Source organism: Theobroma cacao, chromosome 7, assembly GCF_053813885.1.
Source record: "Theobroma cacao isolate CCN51 chromosome 7, ASM5381388v1, whole genome shotgun sequence".
In the NCBI taxonomy this organism is placed as follows: domain Eukaryota; kingdom Viridiplantae; phylum Streptophyta; class Magnoliopsida; order Malvales; family Malvaceae; genus Theobroma; species Theobroma cacao.
Genome location: NC_142645.1, coordinates 3,946,047 through 3,959,257, shown reverse-complemented (window position 1 = coordinate 3,959,257; position 13,211 = coordinate 3,946,047).

Genomic DNA, 13,211 nt, shown 5'->3' with positions numbered 1-13,211 from the left:
CAAAGTTTGTACCTTCCTTCACTCGAGCAACATGCTTTCTCCCAAAAATAATCAAAAGCCTAATAACAATCATTTAAACATATTAGAAACAATCTTAACTCTCTAAAATCTAATTATCACTTGAAACTATGTAAAATAATCTAAAATTTCCTAAATCATAATCTGGATAGCTTGCACATCACTCGTTAAAATGACTACATCCTTAGCTACAAAACTCAAAATCAAGATTCATTTAATGGATTGAAAACTATACCCAATAGGCTTTCCATCCTTATAAAGCTCAACACTCTCAGTTCAAGAAAAGTGTAAAAAATTTCTGAAATTGGCTTTGGTCTTGTTGCCAGGTAGTTTGCACTATCTTTACAAGAAAATTCATATACCTCATTCACTTATGTAATATACACAATTTTATATTACAAGAATTATTTTCTAGTAACAAATTGACATAATACTAAAAAAAGCTCATGAATTATTTAAGAAAATTCAAATAAACCCTTATTTTTCTATTGTGTTCAATCAAACATTTGTATTTTATTTTGGATCAAATAAACTCTTATGACTAGTGGCTAACTAATTATCATTAATTAAAATGTTATTTGTTATTTATTCTCATGCAGCATTGATATGGAAAGTGAAAATACTGCATGATCATTTCATTATGCCACGTTAAGATGCCGCATCATCATCATCCATTATTAGGTATCAACATATACATAAGCATAACATGGCATAGAATGATAATTGGCATTTTGACTCAGTCATATATTAATTATAATAACTTTTATTTAACTTAAAATAGAAATATAAGAGTTTTATTAAATACAATAAAAGAATAAAAACTTATTTAATTTTTTAAAAATAATTTAGAGATTTTTTTTAGATATTATTCCTAATGAATTCAATGTGTCTCTTGCTTCTATAAAACTATCAGTGATGAGCCCACCTTTCTTTAAAAAAAAATATCACGACTTTCATGCTTTATGAAAACTTCTTGTAGACCTATCAATGATTTAGAGTTTCCTTTTTTCTATCTCAGGTTGTTAGATAGTATACTAAATTTTTTTCAAAAGATTATTCAGAACTTGAAGAAAAGAGTGAACAGATAATCAATGGAAGGTGTTTCAATGTTACTTTTTGTATGTTTATTTGTATTCTACATCTCAAGGACTGTTGCTGCAATAAATACTCTCATTCCAAGTCAATCCTTAAAGATGGTGAAACTCTAGTTCAACTGATGGGAGCTTTAAACTGAGATTTTTCAACCTTAGAGTAAGCTCCACAAGTTGATTTTTAGGAATATGGTACAAGAAAGTATCTAATGGAACAATTGTTTGGGTCGTAATTAGAGGGTCTCTTATTTTTGATAACAAAATTCTGATAACAAAAGAATCTTACTTTTCTCCAACCATGGAATCAACTTCTAAACATAGGAAATCTTGTAATGAGTGATGGTAAAGACAACAACCCAGTTGAGGAAAATCTGTGGCAAATTTTTGATTTTCCTTGCGATACATTTCTTTTGGGAATGAAAATTGGAAAGAACTTGGTTATAGATTTTGAGAGGTTTCTGCAATGCTGGAAAAGCACAAATGGTCCTACTCCAGGCGAATACTTTCCACGTATGTATATTAGTGGATATCCACAACTAATACTTGTGAAGGGATCTAAAATAAAGCATAAAGCAGAACCATGGAATGGTGTTGGCTTTCTAGGGCTTCAGATAAGAGTGAATACAATTACAAAAATGAATTTGTGTGGATTAAGAATTAAGTATATTCTGCTAATGAGCTCATAAATAGTTCGATAGTTTTAAGGTTTGTGCTGATCCCACCATGTTCTTCTCAGCACCTTATATGGAGTGATCAAATACACGATTGGGAGTTTTTAGCGATGTCCTTTGATTAGTGTGAAAATTATGCCCTTTGTGGAAAATATGCTAGCTACAATGGAAATGACACTTTTGTGTGTTCATGCTTGAAGGGTTCATGCCCAAATCCATCGAAAAGTAGAATTCAACAGATTGGTGTGATGGATGTATTAGAAGAACTCCATTAACTTGTAACAATGGAGATGGCTTTCTTAAGTGCTCGGGTTTAAAATTGCTAGACATATCCCATTCCAAGGTTAAAATAACCATGAACATCAAAGAATGTAAGCAGTTATGTTTGAATGATTACGCTTGCATTGCATATACAAATCTAGATATCAAAGAGGGGGAAGTGGATGCCCGCTGTTGTTTAGTGATCTGATAGACATGAGAGATGTGGAGCAGAATGGGCAAGACCTTTATATCCGACTTGCCGCTTCTGAAATAGGTACTTGTCCTCTTGTTTTCACCATGGATAATGTTGAAATCTTTTTGTTTTTTCAATATTTATTCATGCAATTATATCCTGAGGGTTTTGGTGTAAAGGAAGTAGAATTTAGAGGTAAGAATCAATTCAAGTAGAAACTAGAGAATATCCTCAATTTGAAAGTGCCTTAATTGCGAACCAAAAATTTTAAGCCTGGTAGCAATAGCTTTAGGAGGATTGATGCAGATAAGAAGATAAAGGGAAGAAAATTGATGAAAAAAGACATGAGGATCAAAAGAAAACATTTCCACCATGTTCACATTGCAAGAAAACAAACCAAACTAAGAAGTATTGTTGGTTTAAACCAAATGTTAAGTGTAGAAAATGTCACCAACAAGGACATGTTGAAAAAGTATGTGAAAACAAGCGTAAGAATGTTGATGAGAAAGCAACTGTGGTTGAGGAGCTTTAAGCTAAAGATGAAGTTCTGTTTATGGCTTGGAAGTCAGATAGTGAAGAAAAGAAGGACATCTAGTTACTAGATAGTGGCTATTCAAACCACTTGACTGGTTGCAAGGAGAATTTTGTCAACTTGAATGAGAGTTTCATAACTCAAATGGAAATAGTAAATGGTGATTTTCTACTAATCTTTGGAATTGGTACAGTAGGAGTGCAAGCATGTAGTAGAATTAAATCAGTGGCAAATGTCTATTATGCTCCTGATGTGAGTCAAAATTTACTGAGTGTAGGCCAAGTTGTGGATAAAGGCTTTGAATTAAACTTCAAAGACAAGGCTTGCACTATGAAAGATCCAATTGTAATAGAACTCTTCACAGTAGGAATAAGAAACAAAAATTTCCCATTAAACTGGATGAAAATCAAGCACACTAGTTATAGTTTCACTTTATATGATATAGAATTGTGGCACAAAAGGTTTGGTCATGTGAACTATGGTTCACTTAAATTGATGGCCTCTGATAGCTTGGTTGATAGGTTACCTTTAATGGTAAACATTAAAAAGATTTATGAGGTGTGTCGGTATAGGGAGCAGAAAAAAGTTTCATTTCTGAAAACCAGAACCTGGAATGAACAAGAAAGTTGCAGTTACTACATACAGATCTTGGAAGCCCTATGAAGACTTCATCCTTGAATGGAAGTAAGTACTATATACTTTTTATTGATGACTATACAAGGATCTGTTGAGTACATTTCATGAAAATGAAGTTTGATGCGTTAAGTGTGTTCACTAAGTTCAAAAACTTACTTGAAAATCAGATGAGCTTGACTATAAAAAAGTTCAAGAGTGATGTTGCTAGTTGAAAATAATAACAATCTTGCTTATGCAATATATGAATATGCTCAAATTGAATGCAAATTACTAGCAAGGACTTCGTGCAAGTGTACACAGTCATGACAAGTAGTAAGTGATGAGTGGGATGTCGATCCACGAAGAGTTGGTCTAATGATTACTGCTAATTACCAAAATTAACACAAGCTAACCTTATCCAAGGAACTAATTTTTTAGCTATGAAAAGAAAATTATAACCTAATTAATTAAGTTTACTATAAGTGGTGCAATTGATAGATTGAAATGAAATCAATAGTCTAATATTCTAGGATTATGGTTTTGTTTATTATTTCATTTGGAATTGGTTAGGTTAGTTACCTAATCTCAATGTAAATGATGTTAGTCTAATATTTGATATAAGTGTAATTTTCTGTCGAGATATTACACCGTTACTTAATTTAATTGAACCTCCTATATGTCTATAAGAGTCAACTAAACTAAGCTTTTTAAGCCTAAATATTCCAAGTAGACTATGTGTGGCAGCTAAGTGTATTTCTACTCTAGTTGCACTTCAAGCACTAAATTTCTTTTTAAGTAAAAAACGCACATTACTCAAAGTTAAGTCCATTTTAGATTCACTCTTTCAAGTTTCATCTAAATACTTACGTGTATTTAATTGGTGATCAGTCAATTAAATGAAAAATCAGTTCAAACCTTGAGTAAACATCAAAATTTCATTAAGACTAGGCTACCAACCAAACAATATCCAAACTACATAATAAAGTCACCCATAATCCTAGATGAATGATTTTAGCTCAGCATTTTAAAGAAATAGAGTACACAATACAGCAATAAGAACATAGGTTTACAAAATGAGAGAGAGAGAAAGCTTCAAATCTAGAGAGAGAGAGTAAAATAATCTGTTGCAGCTTTATAATCTCCTCCCCTTGAATCTTCCTTCTTTCCCTGTTTTGTTTCAGCTCCTTTTGCCCAAAAATTATCTCCTTCGAATCTCCTTTTTTTCTGTGCCAAAGAATTTTATTTATAGTCCCCCTCATTCAGCCTTGACCTAGGATCTCGAGCCCAGAATATTCCTCTTCTTCGACGTGTTCTCGTTGCAGCGAGCAAAGTTGATTTGGCATGGTGTTGACAAGTTCCTCATTTTCGCTGCAGCGAGATTGGATTCTTGCTGCAGCAAAAATCCTTCTGCTTCTTTGTGCTTTGTTCTCGCTGTAGCGAGAATGAGTTCTCACTGCAACGAAAAACTCTCTGCCTAGACAATTTGTTGCTGCAGCTTTGATCCTTCTGCCACCATGCTCTCCTCCTTTGAGCCACCAAATGTAGAGTTGATAAGGTCTATTCTTCAGCTTCACTTTCAGCCACCATTCCTTCAAAATCAAAGAAATGTTGAATGATCAAAGGTTGCATTGAGGGGAGTTTTGATAACACAAATGAAGATTAAATTGCTTTCATGACACTAAACATCCTAAAAATTAACTCATACTAAAAAGTATGAAAATTTGGTAAGAACTATGCTGAAAATTAAAAGAATAAGTACAATTCATGCTCCACAAAATTGTATGATAACTCTATGTAATAGAGTTATCAAGTGATGATGGGACTGAGTACATTGCTAAGGAGTTTAAAGACTATTTAAGCAAGTTTGGCATTGTGCATCAATTTATTGTCTAATATAGCTCTCAACAAAATGGTATGTCAGAGAAGAAAAACAAAACTTTGATAGAAATGGCTAGGTGCTTGTTATTTGAAAAGAAGTTGCCTAAGTCATTGTGGGCAGAAGCAGTTAACACTGTTAACTATTTGCTTAATTTGGCACCTACTAGAGCCCTAGTTGGTAAAACACCTTATGAAGTCTTGTGTGATACAAAACGCTCAATTAAACATTTGAAAGTCTTTGGATGTATATGTTTTGCTAAGATACTAGAATGCAAAGAGGACCAAGTTAGATAGTAAGTCTTTTTTAGCTATCCACCTTGGATATAGTGAAGTATCAAAAGGGTACAGATTCCTGGATGTCAAAAATATGAAATTCTTTATAAGTAGAGATGTGATGTTTGATGAGAGTAGGATGTGGAATTTGGGAATCGAAGAATGTTGAAAGCTCAGAAAATTCTGTTGTTGTTGCTAATCTGTTACCAGAAGGTGAGTCTGACTTAAACTCAGATGAAATGGTGGATGAGATCTCTATGAGAGGAACTAGATGCCTGGACGACATATATGCCAGGTGTCATTTGGCATTCATTGAACCTAGTTCTTATGCTGAAGCTTTTACTGATGAGCATCGGAAACAAGACATAAAGGTTGAGATGATAATGATAAGGATAAATAAGACCTGGTTGTTGGTAGATAAGCCTAAAGATAACAATGTCATAGGTGTTAAATGGATTTTTAGAACCAAATTGAATCCGAATGGATCTGTCAACAAATACAAAGCCAGGCTAGTAGTCAAGGGCTTTACACACGTATATGGTGTAGACTACTTGGAAACATATGCACCTGTTGCAAGACATGACACCATTAGGTTACTGGCAGCTTTGTCTACAAGAAAATGATGGTTGATTTATCATTTTGACATAAATTCTGCTTTTCTGAATAGTTACTTGAAGGAAGATATATATGTAAAACAACCAGTTGAATATGTAAAAAAGGGTTATGAAAACAAAGATTGTAAGTTAGTGAAGGCCTTACATGGTCTCAAACAAGCACCAAGGGCTTGGTATGAAAAGGCGGATGATCATTTACTGAACTAGGGATTCATCAAAAGCACTACTGAAGCAACCCTCTATATAAAAAAAAGTAAATGATATAGTTAAGCTTACAGTGGCACCATATGTTATTTGCTAGTTACTAGTCCAGAAATTGAATGCCTAACTGAAGGTCAAGTCATAGATGCTAAAAGTCTTTGAAATGACTGATTTAGGACTAATGTCCTATTTTTTGGGAATGGAATTTATGTAATCTTCTAGTCATTGTCAATTAAAATTCTACTCAAGCAAGTACACATATCGCTGAGGGTAATATAATAGCAAACAGAGTATCAATCCCATAGAGAATTATTCTAAAAATTTTACCAAGTATTAAAATTAACATAATTTAATTTTATCCAAATGGTCAAAAAGCAAATAATTATTTAAACTAGAAGTTCACAAAACTAATTAACAAAAATAAAAATCAAAGCACAAATAAAATTCGATAAAAATCAAAGCAAAAATAAAATTCGATAAAAATCAATAGAACTAAACTTAGGATTATAAGATCCCTCACATTTCATCTAAATCTTACCTCTCTTAACTTATTTCAATAGATTGAATTGCTAACCTAAAGTCCTCAATTACTTATAAAGGTCTCTCAACTTGTCTTACAAAAATATTTATTTTAACCAAAATACTATATTCCTATGTAAATTGAAATTAAAATGGATTAATTAAGTTCAGGCTCTAATTCTAGCTATACATGGCATATAGGTATATCCCTATCCTATACATAAATCAATTAATATGATCATGTGCTATTCTAATTTTAATTTACTCTAAACTCCCTTTTCCAAGTTTGTTTAGGTTCCTAGATCAATTTAATTGGTAGCTAAGCAATTAAAAGCATTAAGAATAAATTGAAATAAATAATTCAATTCCATTGAAAATAAGTAAGAAAGAGATTAAAATTCAGATTACATATGAGTTCAATTGCAATCCTAAAAAAATAAAATTAGTTGCTCATAATTGCAAAGATAATTAAAAAAATATGAATTTCAACCATTGAGTAACAAGAAAAATAAAAGCTAATGAAAAAAATAAAACAATTATTTGCAACCTTGTTCTTCGAGTTTTTGCCTCAACTTTTGACTTTTTGAATCTCTTAAGGTTATCTTTTCTAACTTCTCCTAAAACAACCTTTTCGTACTCACAATCTTAACCTAAAATTCCATAACTTAACCTATTGACTCTAACTATTGGGCTTAGAAGTGTTATGAGGCCCAAACATCAAATATTATCCTTAAAATTGCTATTCCTGTAGCATTATGCCCAGTCATCTTTCGACGCAATTTTCTTTGTCTTAACTTTCCAATGGTGTAAGAATCGCATCATTTGGACATCTGGAGTGCGAGTTATGATCAAAACACTAAAGCATGTGCAAGCAGAATTTGAAGTCCTTCAAACACCTTAGTTTCTAAAATTAAGCCCTATTTCCTTAAATGATACAAAAGGATAAAAAAACTAATAAATAATAGCCCAATTAAAGTAAATAACATAAAATTAAAGTAACTTGATAAGAATAAACTAATTATAAAAACAAATAAAAATAACTAAATTCTAATTAAAAATTAAGGACTTAGCTAATATTTAATAACAAAATTGGACTAAAATAATTCTATAAAATATAATTATCCCACCCGCAAACTTGAAATTTTGCTTGTCCTCGAGCAAAAGAAAATAAAACAAAGAAAATTAAACATTTAAAGTTAAAAAGACTTTAACTAGAGGTAGAAGCACCAAATCATGATTTCCTAATTTTTCCCTCAAAAATTATCTTCAATTCCAACTTAAGGTAAAATACAATTAATTTTTAAATTCATTTATCAATTCAAGTGAAAACTTATTTTTTGAATGGACTTCATGTGTGTGTGTGTGAATAATTTTTTACAAAGAATATCATGCAATTTGGATTAGTTTATGCCAAGGCTAAACATAGATTAATATTAGAATCCCATAAGTTTGTTTTTCATTTCTCTCTCTACTAATGTAGAATAACATTTATTTAAGGATCAATATGTCTTTATTAAGCTTATAATGTAAGGCTAGGGTCAAGGTATGATAAAGGATATTATTTAGGCTCAAATTCACCATAAACACTTAATTAATCTAGGACCTATAAGGAGCTCAACAAAAATATTTTTTTATAGCACTTCCAAACTTGAAATAAAATTTCTTCTGTACAACACACTTTATTTTTTTTCTTTTCTTTTCTTTTTTTTTTTTTACACTTCCAAACTTATTTTTGACAATTATGAACAAGGGGTTAATTTCTAGCACCCATCACCTTTTTTCTTCCACCTTTCTCCCTCAATTTATCTTTAAGCTCAATACACTTCCTCAAAAAATCAAAATATTTAAAGGTGAAAGGTTCAAACTGTTGAAATTAAATAGAAGGCTAAGGCTAATGTAATTGTGTATATTCAAAAAAAAAAAGGTAAATTAGGCTCAAAAGGGGTGACTAAGGATAATTATATAACAAGGTAAACTTAAAAAGGTTCAAACGTTCCAAAGATGGCCTAAATCATTTCTTATTCTAAGTGTTATCTAGGATTTCACCTCGAGAAAGAATTAAACAAATTCTAGAATTCTTGACTTCACTATACTTTTTATCAACATAAACTTTCTCTAAATCACAAAAAAATTCAAAGTAAAAGAATATAGTGTTCAAATTATTGGAAGTCACATTCTAAACTAAAGCTAACAAAAGAATATCACATAAAATTAAATCATAGCCATATGTTTCCCAAAAGCTAAGAATCACAAGATAATCAAATTATTATCCTAGGATTGGGAAAATCATGTATAAGGTGCAAACTTCCTCAAAATTTTTTTAACATAAATAAATCATGCAAAGCATAACTTAAAAGGAACATAATCATAATAAAAAACAAACTAAATAAATTCTAAAAGAACTCCCCCAAACTTGGAATAAAACATTGTCCTCAATGTGATAAAAAAATAGAAAAAAAGATAAACAATACTCCCCTAACGCCGTAGATGCAATTTACTGGTCATCCTTATCCCCACCAAAATTATCATTAAAGTCTAAATCCATAGGCAATGAAGGGAAAGTAGACATATCCATTCCAATATGTTCTACATAGGCCTTCATCATTTCTTTGATTGCTCAATTTTGCCTCTCGTGGCGTTCTAGACGACCATCAACGAGTTCCATCCATTGAACAACACTACGAGTGGGACCCGATTGTGGAGGTTATAGAGCAGCTTGCGAAAGACTACCAGCTAACGGTGCAAACTCTTCCAATCGCCTCATAATGCCCATGGTGATAGGGATTTTTGGTTGTTGCAACTCCTCTTTATCACTCCATCACACATTAGCTTTCACACACAATGTAGTTATCAAAGAAGGAAATCCTATACCATCTCATTTGGTTTGGCCCGTATGTAATGTGGCATGAGAGATAGCCTTACCACTCGTTTGGTTTGGCTCGTATGTAATGTTGTAGCTCCTCCTTATCACTCCATCACACATTAGCTTTCGTACACAATGCAGTTATTAAAGAAGGAAATCCTATACCATCTCATTTGGTTTGGCCCGTATGTAATGTGTCATGAGAGATAGCCTTACCACTCATTTGGTTTGGCTTGTATGTCATGTTGCAGCTCCTCTTTATTACTCCATCACACATCAGCTTCTCACACAATGCAGTTATCAAAGAAGGAAATCCTATACCATCTCATTTCGTTTGGGTCGTATGTGATGTGGCATGACAGATAGCCTTACTAATGTCAATGGATTTATGTGTCAAAATGGCATAAATAAGAATGGCATGATCCTTTGTTACATCGCTGATGTGAGTAGATGGAAGCAATCTCACCGCCACAAAATGTAGCCATACTTTCACTCATTCTTCATTGCACATTGTTTAAATGAAACAAGCTCTCCATGCAACGTTTTTCATTGGGCACCTTCAACACAAAGCTCCGAGATGATTGCGTCAAAATCTTAATGATCCCTCAAATATTGCCCATAGTCATCATTGTCAATGTTTGGAGTCCCAAAAAATTCGTTGATGGCTCAACTATGGTAAGGGACATGTTTGCCACATACAAAAGCAACATTATCAACATGCTCAAACACATGTGCATAGAATTCCCTTACCACAAGCATAATCGCAAATTTAACAGTTCACAACAGCGCTCCAAATGTTGTTCTTCAATCATCTGATGTATCTCCTCATAATGAATTAGAGGAATATTTAATCTTTTTTTAGATATTGACACCTTGTTGATCAATGAAGTATGATATCGCACTAAGGCATTGATTGAGATAAACTTTGATCGATCAAAAACATAACTGGACTTTAGTTTGGATCGTTGTGGTGCCATTCCTACAAAAGAAATTCAAGCAATCAGAACAAATCCAAAGTACTAGAGTGCAATCAGTGCGACTTACAAGATTTACCAAATAAATAGCCATGAAAATAGTAAAATTCCAGATGCACTAATTCAATTAATTATTTTCACTTCAACTAACCTAATTCAAGCTGATAATTAACTAGCATCTTCTTACCCCAAAAAAATCAACTATTCCACACCACAATCTTCAAGAAGTTCCAAATTCTTCACATCAATCATCATTGGGCAAATAAAATTCTATCATCCTTCACAAAAGTGCACTTAGCCAAAATTATCAAGAATTTCAACATGCATCAGCCTACATTGAATATGTTTCCACTTACCCAACCAAAAGTGCAACGAGGTTTACATACTCATCATCCACCAAACTTTTTTTTAATTTTTTTTATATTCAACCAACCATTGCATAATTTATAAATAGGCATCATCGTTCAAAATTTCCACTATCGCATATCATCATCAACAAAAATTCCCACAACAAATACACCACATACTCTTGACCCACTTTATTCACATCACAAATTTCACATACCCACCATTCATCAAATAAAGTTCTATTTATTCAAACGAAACAACTATGATCAAAATCACCACAAATTCCAACACACAAAATTTTATGAACCCAAACCATAGCCAAGAAGAACATTGGTATACCCATCATTAACCACATACAAATTACCTATTTATGCTAAAAATCCATGAAATAAAAATTATTGACAGGTATTAACAGTAAAAGTAAAGTAAAATCTCAAAAACTCTCAAAAACTAAGGAAGAGTGAAAAAAAAATCCTCACTTAAGAGAATATGTGGAGTGTAGGATGAATAATGAGTGATAATTCAAACTTTGATGACCTAAGAGACAAGTTTTGTAGTGAGAAAGGCAAGAAATTTGCAAGAGGAAGATGGAAGGAAAGAGAGTTGGCTGAAGAATAGGGGAAGAAAGGAGAAAAAGATGTATTTAAGTTAAAAAAAAAACACTAAGGTCGGGCTCATTCCAGCGCCGCGGCCCTTGCTTTGAAGGCCGCGACTCTCAGCTATTTCCCACCCAAAGTGTTATGCTTTGGGTGTCAATGCCGCGGCGCTGAAGATTGAGCATTGCGGCACTCAAAGCTTCTATTTCCTTTTTTTTTTTTCTACTTTTCTTCTAGTGCCGTGGTGCTTAAACCTTCTGTTTCTTGTTGAATTTTGTTGTACTTCTATCAAAAGCTTGGATAGTTCTAGCAAAAACCTTGATCTATTTGCTCTAAACCCGATCTCAGAAATCCTAGAACTACAGGTTCTATAGAAAGCCTAAGCAGTTCTAGCCTCTAGACAATTCTAGCAAGATATTGTCAGACAAGCCTAGACGGTTCATCAGTATGGTTTTTAATGTTCTTATTTTTCATCTACTGAAAAAAGAGTTTTGACGGATTATTTACTTAGGTGAGATAAGGAAGAGGAGTGTTGCAAATTTAAAAGAAGTAATTTCACTTTAAGAAGGATGATTTTTCTCTTTAATATGAAAATTAACATAAATTTGCACATATAAAATAACATGATACATCAACATGTCACGTCGCAAATAATCTAGTATAAAATTGCCAATTGTACGGCTGACTTCCGTTAGTTAATAGTTAGTGAGAAAAGTTTATTTGACCCAAAATAAAAGTCTAAGGGCTTATTTGAACGTAATAAAAAGATAGGTGCTTAATTGACTTTTTTAGTATAATTCAGGAACTTATTTGAGTATTTAGTCAAATAATTTTTAATTGTCTATTAAAGTTAAATAATTAAATATTAAATTTAATTAACTTCAAACCTTCTAAACCCAAAAAAATCATCCATGACCCATTGCCTATTAAAGTTCAACAACAATGAACTTATACTCCTCTCTATTTAAATCTCTTTTTCCTTCTATTTTTCCAATGTGAGATTGTATCCCACATTCATTATTATTGAAAATATCCAACAACAACAGCACCTCAATTGGAAATATCGTAACCCAGACTTGTTCAAAACATGCTCGTTTCTAGCTTTCTTTTGTCAATTGTTATTTGTGCAATGCAAGATAATTAATGATAAGACCACCTTCATTGAAAAAAAAATAACAATTTCTGCATTTAATAGAAAATTGTCAGAAGACCTACCATTTTCTAAGAATGTTAGTAGACCTATCATTTTCTGGGAGCATTCTGTTAATCAATAATTAATGAGGAGGGTTTATTTGACTCAAAATCAAAGTCCAAGAGTTTATGTGAATGCAATAAAAAGATAAAAATTTAATTGACTTTTTTGGTATAATTCAAGAACTTATTTAAATATTTAGCCAAATAATTTTTAATTGCCTGTCAAAATAAATAATTAAATATTAAATTTAATTAATTTCAAACCTCCAAGACCCTAAATTTTCCTTCATAATCCATTGCCTTTTTAAATCCAACTGTGACCAGCTTATTCTCCTCTCTATTTAAATTACTCTTTTTCCTTTTACTTTTT